Below are 13220 nucleotides of genomic sequence, written 5' to 3'. Positions count from 1 at the left end.
GTTCCTGAGTATTGAGGGGATCAAGGGTTATGGGGGAGAAAGCAGGAGAATGAGGTTGAGAAACCTAACAGCCATTGTTGAATGGCGGAGCAGACTCGATGGGCTGAATGGCCTCATTACTGCTCCTATGTCTTATGGTCTTATGGCCACTAAAGGGCAATTAGGGATGGGCAGTAATGCCCACGTTGTATGGAAGAATTAAAAAAAGGGTGTCTGACGTTAATAGTCGACACAAAATGATGGGTGTAATGCATAAAATGCTTGCTTCTGTCTCCACTATGGAGGACAGAAATGACATTCCAGTAACAGTTATAAATTTGCAGGTTTACACAAAAGAGAAAGTTGGAAATATAACCATGAGGGAAGTGGTACTGCCTCGGGTTCAATTCCCGAATCAGGCGACTGACTGTGTGGAGTTTGCACGTTCTCCCCGTGTCTGCGTGGGTTTCCTCCGGGGGCTCCGGTTTCCTCCCACAGTCCAAAGATGTGCAAGTCAGGTGAATTGGCCATGCTAAATTGCCCGTAGTGTTAGGTAAAGGGGTAAATGTAGGGGTATGGGTGGGTTACGCTTCGGCGGGTCGGTGTGGACTTGTTGGGCCGAAGGGCCTGTTTCCACACTGTAAGTAATCTAATCTAATCTAATCAAACTGACAGAACTGTGGGCTGATAAACCTTTAGGTCTTGATCTACTTCAACATGGCAATTAAAACGGGTGGCTAATGAGTCCACCCATTGGTGTTAATTTACCAAAATGCATTAAATCCTGAAATGGTTTAATTCGACTGGAAAATGGCAAACAGGACCCTTTCACTCAAGAAGGGAGAGAGGGGCAGAAAGCAAGAAAATTTAGGCCAGTGAGCGCAAAACTAGGCAAAAGTGAGGACTGCAGATACTGGAGATCAGAGTTGAGAGTGTGGGTGAAAGCCCTTCATCTGGGATGAAGCTGTCAAGCATAAAGGAGGTTATAATTGGACACTTGGAAAAAACTCAAGGTAATCAGGAAGAGAGAGCATGGTTTGGGCAAACTGAAATCAGGTTTGACTGATTTAGTGAAGGAATAACATGCTGTGGATAAAGGAGGGCATGTAGATGTATAATGTTGTCCAGGACTTGCGGTATTACAACACAAAAATATGATGCGGAGGAGCCGCCGGTGTTGGACTGGGGTGGACAAAGTTAAAACTCGCACAACACCAGGTTACAGTCCAACAGGTTTATTTGGAAGCACTAGCTTTCGGAGCACTGCTCCTTCATCAGGGGGTTGTGGAGCAGGTTACAGCAAAAGATTACATTGTCATGCAGCTGAAATGATAGGTTGAACAAACCTAGCTTGTTGTTAAGTCTTTCACCTTTTCGAAAGGGTTGCACGTTTCGGATTATTAATATGTAAATCCCATGCTGGGGACCACTGGAGGAAGCTGAGAGAGATCACCACTCAGCACAGAGTCACCAGCCTGGTTTTTTCACCCTGATGGGCTGAGCTCCTCCATCATTGAGGGGGGGAGATATTTGTAGAGCCCCTTCCTCCAGTGCGTTATTGAACTTCATTCCCAATCGGGGTGTGCCAGGACTGCAGAGCTTCGATTGGATCCATTTGTTGGGGGATCATTTGGCTCTATCTATCACTGGCCAGGCAAGTTGCCCTGTTTGGTATCTTCACCAGGTTGGCACCTCATCCTCAGGTATACCTGGTATTGCTCCTGGACTCCCCATTGAACCATTCCCTGGCTTGACGGTAAGCTTTCCCCGAGATTTCCACCTGAAGTCATAGAGATGTACAGCACGGAAACAGAAGACTTGGTCTAACTCATCCATGCCAAGCAGATGTCCTCAACTAATCTAGTCCTATTTGCCAGTATTTGGCCAATGTCCTGAAGAAGGGCTCATGCCCGAAACGTCGATTCTCCTGCTCCCTGGATGCTGCCTGACCTGCTGCGCTTTTCCAGCAACACATTTTCAGCTATGTCCCTCTAAGCCATTCCTATTCAAATACCCATCCAGCACTTCTTCTGGCTGCTCTTTCCATACACTGTGTGAGAAAGATGTACCTTAGGTCATTTTTAAATCTTTCCCCTCTCACCCTAAACCTATGCCCCTCTAGATTTGGACTCCCCCACCCTGGGGGAAAGGCCTTGACTATCCACCCTACCCATGCCCCTCATGATTTTATAAACCTCTGTAAAGTTACCCCTCGGCCTCAGACGCTCCAGGGAAAATAGCCCCAGCCTTTCCCTGTAGCTCAAACCCTCCAACTGTGGCAACATTCTTGCAAACCTTTTCTGCACCCTTTCAAATTTCACAACATCTTTCCTATAGCAGGGAGACCAGAAGTAGTCACAGTATTCCAATGGTGGCCAAACTAATGTCCTGTACACATGCAAATGAACCTGCCAACTCCTACACTCAATGCACTGACCAAACGCCTTCTCCACTATCCTGTCTCCACCTGTAACTCCACCTTCAAGGAACTATGACCTTGCACTCCAAGGTCTCTTTGTTCAGTAACATTCCCCAGAACCTTCCCATTAAGTGTCTAAGTCCTGCCCTGATTTGCCTTTCCAAAATGCAGCATTCACGTTTATCTAAATTGAACGCCATCTGCCACTGCTCGGCCTGTCGGACCATCTGATCAATATCGCGTTGTACTCCGAGGTAAACTTTTTCACTGTCTACTCCACCTGCAATTTTGGTGACACCTGTAAACTTATTAACCATTTCTCCTGTATTCATACCCAAATCATTGATATAAATTTGTCAGTGCTCAGTGATGTAATATATGGTCAAATGTGGCCTTGATGCCAAGGTCCATTCCTCTTACCCTCCCTCTGGAATCCTGCTCTGTTGCTCATGCTTGAACCAAGAAAAAGGAAACGAGGGTTCCAAAGCCACACAACTCATTCAGACAAATGAGATGGTACAAGTTAGGGTTCTAGAAGGATTGTATTCGATGAGAGGATTGGGGCTTAGATTAATGATCATTACTGGTGGGTTAGGCCTCTGGAGGGATTATCTTTAATGGAGTGATAGTGGTCTTCGATTGGCAGGTTAGGGCACTAGTGCAGTGATCTTCAATGCAAAGGTTAGGGGTTTAGAGGGATGGCCTTCGATGGACAGCTTAGGAGTCCAGATGGTGCTCTTGAATGGCAGATAGAGCTACAGAGAATTGGAAAGGTAATTGAAATGGGAGCAATGTGCATCAGAAAGCAGGATCAATGTGAAACTGGAAGCTGAAATCTGAAATCCAGACCTGAGGGGCAGTTTGTGGGGAAGGAGGATCCTGCATATCAGCTAATTGAAAACGCAAGTGAGAAATCTGACGACTGTACACACAAAACAAATCCATCAGTATGTAGAACAACGTCAGAAAGGGTGTCAATCTGTTCTGCAAATCCTCTGAAATGTCAGGGTGGTGATCATCATTCCATTCACTGAATGAGTACATCCACCCAGGGACATTACCCATGATCCTTACGACGTGGCTATGGTACAGTACACACCTAGAGGCAGAGGTAACCATGGCAACAAGGACATACAGCCCCTCTGGGCCTGGGCAAGGTGACCAGACTGAGGGCAGTAATTACACAATCATGCCATCACCCTCTGGTGATGAATCAGGAGTTAGAGCAGGATTTAGATATAGAGTTGTGTTCCTTCTATGTCACCTGACACTGGATCACTCTCATAACAATTAAGAGACAGTACTGCAGTAAAATCACTGAGTCATTGAGTCATAGAGCTGTACAGCATGGAAAGAGATCTTCCATCCAACTCGTCCACACCAACCAAATATCCTAAATTAATTTACTCCAATTTGCCAGCACCCAGCCCATACCCCTCTATTCCTATTCAATTACCCATCCAGATGCCTTTTAAATGTTGTAACTGTACTAGCCTCCACCACTTCCTCTGCCAGCTCGTTCCATATATGCACCTTCCTCTGTGTGAAAAAGTTGCCTCATAGGTCCCTCTTAAATCTTTCGCCTCTCATCCTAAACCTCCGCCCCTCTAGTTTTGGATTCCCCAAGCCTGGGTAAAACACCTTGGCTATTTACCCTATCCATGCCCCTCATGATTTTATAAACCTCTATAAGGTCACCCCTCAGCCTCGGACGCTCCAGGGAAAACAGCCCCAGCCTGTTCAGCCTCTCCCTATAGCTCAAACACTCCAACCCTGACAACATCCTTGTAAATCTTTTCTGACCCCTTTCAAGTTTCACAAAATCCTTCCTATAGCAGGGAGACCAGAACTGAACACAGTACAATATTCGAAAAGAGGCCTAACCATTGCCTCGTACAGCCGCAACATGATCTCCTAACTCCTGTACTCAATGCACTGACCACTAAGGCAAACAAACCAAATACCTTCCTTCTTCACTATCCTGTATATCTGGGACTCTTCTTTCAAGGAGCTATGAACCTGCACTCCAAGGTCTTTCAGTTCAGCAATACTCCCTAGGACCTTACCATTAAGTGGATAAGTCCTGCTCTGATCTGCTTTCCCAAAATGCAGCACCTCGCATTTATCGGAATTAAACTCCATCTGCCACTTCTCAGCCCATTGGCCCATCTGATCAAGGCCTCATTATAATCCAAGGTAATCTTTCTCACTGTCCACAAAACCTCCAATTTCGGTGTTATCTGCAAACTTACTAACTATACCTCCTATGTTCACACCAAATAATTTATATAAATGATGAAAAGCATTGGACCCAGCACTGATCCCTGCACACACTAGTCACAGGCCTCCAGTCTGAAAAGCAATCTTCCACTAACTTCCTCTGACTCCCACCTTTGAGCCAGTTCTATATCCAAATGGTTAGTTCTCCCTATATTCTCCCTATAACCTTGCTAACCAGTCTCCCATGAGGGCCCTTGTTGAACACCTTACTGACGTCCATATAGATCACATCCACCGATCTGTCTTCATCAATCCCCTTTGTTACTTCTTCAAAAAACTCAATCAAATCAGTGAGACATGATTTCCCACGCACAAAGCAATGTTGAACTTACAACATGGAACATTCCAGCGCAGTAGAGGCCTTTCAGCCCTCGATGTTGTGCTGACCTGTGGAACCAATCAGGAGCCTATCTAACTTACACTATTCCATTCTCATCCATATGCCTATCCAATGACCATTTAAATCCCTTCAAGTTGGCGAGTCTCCTACTGTTGCAGACTGTTGCACGCCCCTACTACTGAGTAAAGAAGCTACCTCTCATATCTATCCTATATCGATCACCGCTCAATTTAAAGCTATGTCCACTCGTGTTAGCCATCACCATCCGAGGAAAAAGGCTCTCACTGTCCACCCTATCTAGCCCTCTGATTATCTTGTATGTCTCAATTAAGTCATCTCTCAACCTTCTCTCTAATGAAAACAGCCTCAAGTCTCTCAGCCTTTCCTCATAAGACGTTCCCTCCACACTAGACAACATCCTAGTAAATCTCTTCTGAACTGTTTCCAGTGCTTCCACATCCTTCCTATAATTCGGTGACCAGAACTGTGCACATACTCCAAGTGTGGCCACACCAGAATTTTGTACAGCTGCAGCATGACCTCATGGTTCCGAGACTCAATCCCTCTACCAATAAAAGCTAACACACTGTATGCCTTCTTAACAACCCTATCAACCTGGGTGGCAACTTTCAGGGATCTATGTACATGGACACCGAGATCTCTCTGTTCATCTACACTACCAAGAATCTTACCATTAGCCCAGTACTCTGCATTCCTGTTACTCCTTCCAAAGTGAATCACCTCACACTTTTCTGCATTAAACTCAATCTGCCACCTCTCAGCCCAGCTCTGCAGCTTATCTATGTCCCTCTGTAACCTACAACATCCTTCATCACTATTCACAACTCCATCGACCTTACTGTCACCCACAAATTTACTAACACATCCTTCTTGGCCCTCATCCAGGTCATTTATAAAAATAACAAATAGCAGAGGACCCAAATCAGTCCTTGTCTTTCCAAATACATGTCAATCCTGTCCCTCAGGATTCCCTCCAACAACTTGCCCACCACTGACGTCAGGCTCACCGGTCTATAGTTCCCTGGCTTGTCCTTACTACCTTTCTTAAATAGAGGCACCACTTTAGCCAACCTCCAGTCATCTGGTACCTCACGTGTGGCTATCAATGATACAAATGTCTGAGCAACGGGCCCAGCAATCATTTTCCATAGCTTCCCACAGAGTTCTGGGATGCAGCTGATCAGATCCCAGGAATTGATCCACCTTTATGCGTTTTAAGATGTCCAGCATCTCCTCCTCTGTAATATGGACATTTTTCAAGAGTCTCCATTTATTTCTCCACATTCTCTGTCTTCCCTATCTATCTCCTGATTTCCCTCCTACTGCTTCTAGGGATTCATTCGATCCCTGCTGTATCTATCTGGCATATGCTTCCTTCCTTTTCTTTTTCATGACCAAAACCTCAATTTCTCTCGTCATCCAGTATTCCCTGCACTACCAGCCTTGACCCTAACAGAAACACAAGAGAAAGTCAGGACTGCAGATGCTGGAGATCAGAGTCAAAAAGTGTGACACTGAAAAAGCACAGGCGATCAGGCAGCATCCAAGGGGCAGGAGAGTTGACATTTCATCAGGAATTCCTGATGAAGAACTGATGCTTGAAACATCGACTCTCCTGCTCCTCGGATGCTCCCTGACCAGCTGTGCTTTTCCAGCACCACACTTTTTGACCCTAACAGAAACATGTTGCCTCTGGACTCTACGTATCTCATTTTTGAAGGTTTCCCATTTTACAGCTGTCCCTTTACCTGCAAAATTCTGCCCCGAATCAACTTTAGAAAGTTCTTGCCTAACACTGCTAAAATTGGCCTTCCTCCAATTTAGAACTTTAACTTTTAGATCCGGCCTATCCTCTTCTATGACTATTTTAAAACTTCTAGAATTAAGATCCCCAAAGTAATCTCCCACTGACACCTCAGTCACCTGCCCTGCCTTATTTCCCAAGAGTAGGTCAAGTTTTGCACATTCTCTAGTATGCACATCCACATACTGAATCAGAAACTTTTCTTGTACACACTTAACAAATTCCTCTCCATCTAAACCCTTAACACCAGGACAGCCCCAGTCCATGTCTTGAAAATTAAAATTCCCTACCACTACCACCCTATTATTCTTACAGATAGCTGAGATCTCCTTATAAACTTGTTTTTCAATTTCCCACTGACTATTGGGGGGTCTATGGTATAATCCCAATAAGTGATCATCCCTTTCTTATTTCTCAGTTCCACCCAAATAGCTTCCAGGAATATTCTCCCTAAGTACAACTGTAAAGTTATCCCTAACCAAACATGCCTCTCCCCCTCCTCTCTTTCCCTTCCTTTCTATCCTTCCCTGGAACTATCTATCTGTACATCTATACCCTGGAACATTAAGATGCCAGTCCTGTCCATCCCTGAGGCAGGTCTCTGTAATTGCTATGATATCCCAGTCCCATGTTCCTAACCATGCCCTGAGTTCATCTGCCTTCCCTGTTAGGCCTCTTACATTGAAATGAATACAGTTTAATTTATCAGTCCTACCTTGTTCTCTGCTTTGTTCCTGCCTATTTTGAGTGTTTGACTTGCTCCTTTTCCCAACTGTACCAGTCTCAAATCAATCTCTTTCCTCTCTCTCTCTGGGTCCCACCCCTCCCACTAGTTTAAATCCACCTGAGCAGCTCTGACAAATCTTCGGAGTGTTTGACTTGCTCCTTTTCCCAATTGTACCAGTCTCAAATCAATCTCTTTCCTCTCTCTCTCTGGGTCCCCACCCTCCCACTAGTTTAAATCCACCTGAGCAGCTCTGACAAATCTCCCCTTATATTAGTCCCCTTCCAATTCAGGCACAACCCGTGCTTCTTATACAGGTCACTTCTACCCCAGAAGAGATTCCAATGATCTAAAAATGTGAATCCTTTATCCCTGCACCAGCTCCTCAGCTATGTATTCACCAGCTCTATCCTAATATTCCTACTCTCACTAGCACATGGCACTGGGAGTAATCCAGATATTACTACCCTCGAGGACCTAATTTCCTATATTCTCTCCTCAGAATCACGTCCTTTTCTTTTCCCATGTTGTTAGTTCATCTTCAGAAATTCTTGTTTAATGGTCACATCATTATTACAGATCCCGGACAAAGTGGCGATCCCATTTTTACACATTGATGAGTACCGGTTACCTGTGAAAATAGCAGCGCCGTCACGACATATTCTTTAAACAGGCAGAGATGTTACTGTACGTTCCATTTGAAGGTGAAGAGCTGTTTTCACAAGTTCTGAAACAGTGACCCTTTGATTTAGATGATCTCACAAGAAACCTCCTCGCCACATCTGCCCCATCAAGCCCCTCATGACCTTCCACGTTTCAATCAAACTCCAATAAATACAAGCCTACACTGTCCATCCTTTCCCCACAAGAGGGCCTACTTACTCCAGGTATTAGCCTGGTGAAGCTTCTCTGACCTGCTTCCAAACCATAGCCTACTTTCTCATCTGCTTTGTTCCAGCTAACCTGAGAATGCAACTTTTTAAAAAAAAGGTTTTGTGATTTACACAACGTTTCAATCAAACTCCAATAAATACAAGCCTACACTGTCCATCCTTTCCCCACAAGAGGGCCTACTTACTCCAGGTGTAGCCTGGTGAAGCTTCTCTGACCTGCTTCCAAATCATAGCCTACTTTCGCATCTGCTTTGTTACAGCTAACCTGAGAATGCAACTTTTTAAAAAAAAGGTTTTGTGATTTACACATGAAAGAAGTGAAACTATCCTGGTATTTGAACAGAAGAAAGACTCAACAGACAATCAAGGTTTTTTTCATTGTATAATTTGTTACATCACACTGTAAATTCTTGCTATAAATTCTGTGCCTTACAATCGTGTCCTCCATAACCACCTGATGAACGAGCGACGCTCCGAAAGCTAGTGTGCTTCCATTTCAACCTGTTGGCCTCTAACCTGGGGTTGTGGGATTTATAACTTTGTACACCCTAGTCCAACACCGGCATCTCCGAATCATTCTCATCTGATGGTTATTACATGATCCTTTCAAAGGGGCAGTTCTAATGTTATTGGGGAGGCCATGACCGAATGGTATTATTGCGAGACGATGAATCCAGATTCTGAGCTCATGTTCTGGGAGTCCTGGTTCAAGTCCCATCACAGCAAATGGTGAAAACAATTGGAAATAAGAATCTACTGATGATCGTGAAACCATTCTTGATTGCTGGAAAAACCCATCTAGTTCATTACTGTCTTTCAGGGAAGGAAGTCTGCCATCCTGGCGGGGTCTGGCCTATATCTGACTTCAGGCCCACAGCAATGTGATCGTCTCTCAGCTGCCCCCTGAAATGGCCTAGCAACAAACCATTCAGTTGTACCAATCGCCACAGAGTCTCAAATTCCTCTCCATCTAAACCCTTAACACCAGGACAGCCCCAGTCTAGATGGAACTAGATGGATCACATGGCATTGACCTAGGTACCAGAAAAGACAATGGTAAAAACTGCCCTGTTTGACCCTGCAGGGTCCTCCTGACTAACATATTGGGGGGGGGAAACAGTGTCAACGCTAGGAGCGCAGTCTCACAGATGAATCAAGTAACAGTCAAGACTAGAGTGGTGCTTGCAGCATCTGAGGGGCAGGAAAATCAAGGTATTGGGCAAAAGCCTTTCTCCAGCATCTTCTTTCTACCTGAATCGAGTAACAGTCTGACATAGTCATCCTCACAGACCCCACCGTCACCATCCCTGGGTAGGTCCTGTCCCACCGGCAGGACAGACCCAGCAGATGGGGTGGGGCATAATTGCATTACACATTCCTTGAAAAGGGACAGTCCCATATATTCATTCAAAAACAGCAGGTTACCCAACATGAACCATGCCATTTAAAAAGACAGTGCTGTTATTACACATTCATACCGAGGCAGTATCATAACTACACATTCCTTTCAAAAGGACGGTCTCTATATTACACATTCTTAATGAGTCATTACAGAATCCCTGTTATACATACAATCTCATCACTACACATTCTGTGGGAGAGCCAGTCTCAATCCCACACATTCCTTTTCGGAACAGGGATGGGCCAGTCATCCTGTTAGCTTGCTCTGCCTTTGAATACAACCATAGCTGAGCATGTTGAAGGTAGATACCTGATTCCCAGTGGTGTGCAGGGTTATGGGGATAGGTTGGGTAAATCTTACCTTGAACATACTCAGTGACTGAGTTTACACAGCCCTCAGTGGTCTGTTCTCCTCATCCTGCTCAGGATTTAAATTGTGTCCCCTGGTTCGAGACTCCCCAGTCAGTGGAAAACAGTAACGTTGACCATGTATTGGTCAACTAGGTGGGAACATCATCTCTCTTACGCCCCCATGATCTTTCCTAATGGACTTTGCAAAAAAGGTCTAAGCAGCACTCGAGCAGGCCAGGGAAGATAGAGCCACCCTACCTGACCCCAGATTTGATCAGAAACTCTCAGCCACTGGTTGACACTGTGCTGCTGAGGTTTGAATACCGCGGTTGGATCCAATTGCAGATTCCCTCCCCAAACCCCATTTTGGTTATCACTACTACCACGGAGGTGTGCGAAATTCAGTCCCAAACCTCCTCCTAGTCCTTGCTGATGAGGCAACTGTCCGTACCTCTGTGATACCTGGGTAATCAAATCTCTGAGGTGGCTCGATCCACTTGGGACTCACTCTGGCTGCTTCTTCGATGCTGGAACCCAAAAGCAGGGTTTCACAAATAATCATTTTGAGTCCCAGAGTCTTCTGGGGTCAACATCAGATGATAAGACTGTGAGAAATAAAAACAGGAGTCGGCTGTTCCAGCCCTTGAGCCTGTCCGCCATTCAATAGGATCATGGCTGATCCCACATTCCTCACGTCCACTTTCCTGCCCTTTCCCGATAATCCTTCATTCCCCAACTGACCAAGAATCTCTTGGTCTCAGACTTAAATACAAGGACTCTGCCCGCCCCCCGTCCACAGCTCTCTCTGTGACAGGGAGTTCTGAAGACCCACAACCCTCCGAGAGAGAAAATTCCTCCCTGTCTCAGTCTGAAATTGGTGCCCCTTTATCCTGAGACTGTGCCCTCTGACCCTCCCATGAGGGGGAAGCACCCGCCCAGCATTGACCCTTAACAATCCTGCATTCTTCAGTCAGATCTCCTCTCATTCTTGTAAACTCCAGGGAGTAGAATCCTAACCTGTGTAATGTTTTCCTAACCAACCTGTTCAGACACATTCTGCCACACCTCTGCAACTGTTGGGACTTGAACCCAGGCTTCCTGCCTCAGTGATAACGACACTCCCTCTGTACCAAAAGAAGCCTTTCCAACTTGTTTAGCCTCTGTGCATAAGACAATTATCCAAGTGAACCCTCTCTAAACTGCCGCCAGTGAAACAATACCTTTTCTTGAAAAAGGGGATCAAAACTGCTGACAGTTTGGTGCTAGCTTCCGCGGCCCCCTTGTCAACCTCTGGTCTTGCTGTAAGCGACAGTCGGCTAGTTCAAGGTAGTGGTCAGGACAGAACACCATGTGGGCTTTGATTGAGCTGATCGTGAACCCTTGGCACATGAGGAAGAAACTCGATTTTAACAGATAGGGACAAACGGGCAATTGTATGGAGGGTATATTAATTAGTTTGAGCGTTTCGATGGGGAGGGGTCACTTTTTTGCACAATACAAGAGATGGTGAAGTTGACTCCCTGGAGCAGAATAGCCAGGCCAGAGGAACAGGAACCATTTCATCCCAACCAGCTTGAAAGCCAAAGGGAACACTTTCTGAAATCAGGCCCCTCCATTAACAGGAACTTTCTGCACAGGAAAACCCTTCTGAAATTAATGTCACATTACTCTGCTCTCTTTGCAGACAAGTGATGGAAGCAAGTGGGTCAGGATTCTGTGGTGCCATCCCTAGATAGTAGAATGGAGCCTGTTGGCACATGTTATTGGTTTGGCAACATGCAAACTGACCTTAAACTGGGAGCCAGGCAGTGTGAGGGGCAACTCTCCTGTTATTTGTATACATGTCCCAAGTGCATTGGCTCAAAGGATTTGAACGGGTCATTGGCACAGGGTCCACCCCAGAAATCAGGAATCTCAGCCAGTGCTGAGAGTCAGGGGAGCACTCTCTGTCAGGCAGCTGTCTCCTTCAGGCGCAGGATCAGCTCAGAGTGAAGGACAAAGACCGAAAGGAGCCTTTCAGCTGAAGACACGTGTGCCCCTTCCAACTCTTGCCTGTGTTACAAACGGTATTCCTCTCTGCCTAATGGGGCACAGCCAAACTGTTGCTTCTCAACCAAATTAGGAAACTGTCTGAAATTTCCTTACAGACAGTCAGTTAGAGGGCTGCGAATCATCCTCCTCCTAAAGTCTAAAGCTCAACAGCAACAGTTTCCTGGAGGCAGGGATTGGTATTTGTTTTCCCCATTATTTATTCTTTCCGAGGTTGGGGGCATTGCTGGCAAGTCTAACATTTATAGCCCATGTCATAAGTGACCTGCAAGGGTCATTCCAGAGGGCAATTAAGAGTTAACCCCATGGCTGTGGCTCTGGAATCACGTGCAGGCCTGACCAGGGAAAGACAGCAGATTCCCTTCTCTGAGAGACGTTAATGAATCAGTCAGGTTTGTTTGATGGCAATAAATGATAGTTTCGTGGTCACCATGATCTGATCATGAGACTGGTTTTCAATTCCAGATTGAGGAATTGAATGTGAATTCCACTATAGCCTCCTGTTGAAGGATTATTGTCTCTAACATGGACCCTGTTAAAGGGGCAGAGACACTCTCACAGACACCTATTAAAGGGGCAGAGACACTCTCACAGCCTCCTGTTAAAGGGGCAGTGTCACTCTCACAGACACCTGTTAAAGGGCCAGCGTCACTCTCACAGCGTCCTGTTAAAGGGGCAGTGTCACTCTCACAGACACTCGTTAAAGGGGCATGGTCACTCTCACAGCGTCCTGTTAAAGGGGCAGGGTCACTCTCACAGTCTCCTGTTAAAGGGGCAGTGTCACTCTCACAGCCTCCTGTTAAAGGGGCAGGATTATTATTCACAGTTTCCTGTTAAAGGGGCAGGGTTACTAATCACAGCCTCCTGTTAAAGGGCCAGTGTCACACTCAAAGCCTCCTGTTAAAGAGACAGTATCACTCTCACAGCCTCCTGTTAAAGGGGCAGTGTCACTCTCACAG

The sequence above is a fragment of the Chiloscyllium plagiosum genome, chromosome 21, assembly GCF_004010195.1.
Source record: "Chiloscyllium plagiosum isolate BGI_BamShark_2017 chromosome 21, ASM401019v2, whole genome shotgun sequence".
Lineage (NCBI taxonomy): Eukaryota > Metazoa > Chordata > Chondrichthyes > Orectolobiformes > Hemiscylliidae > Chiloscyllium > Chiloscyllium plagiosum.
This window is presented reverse-complemented; position numbering follows the sequence as displayed.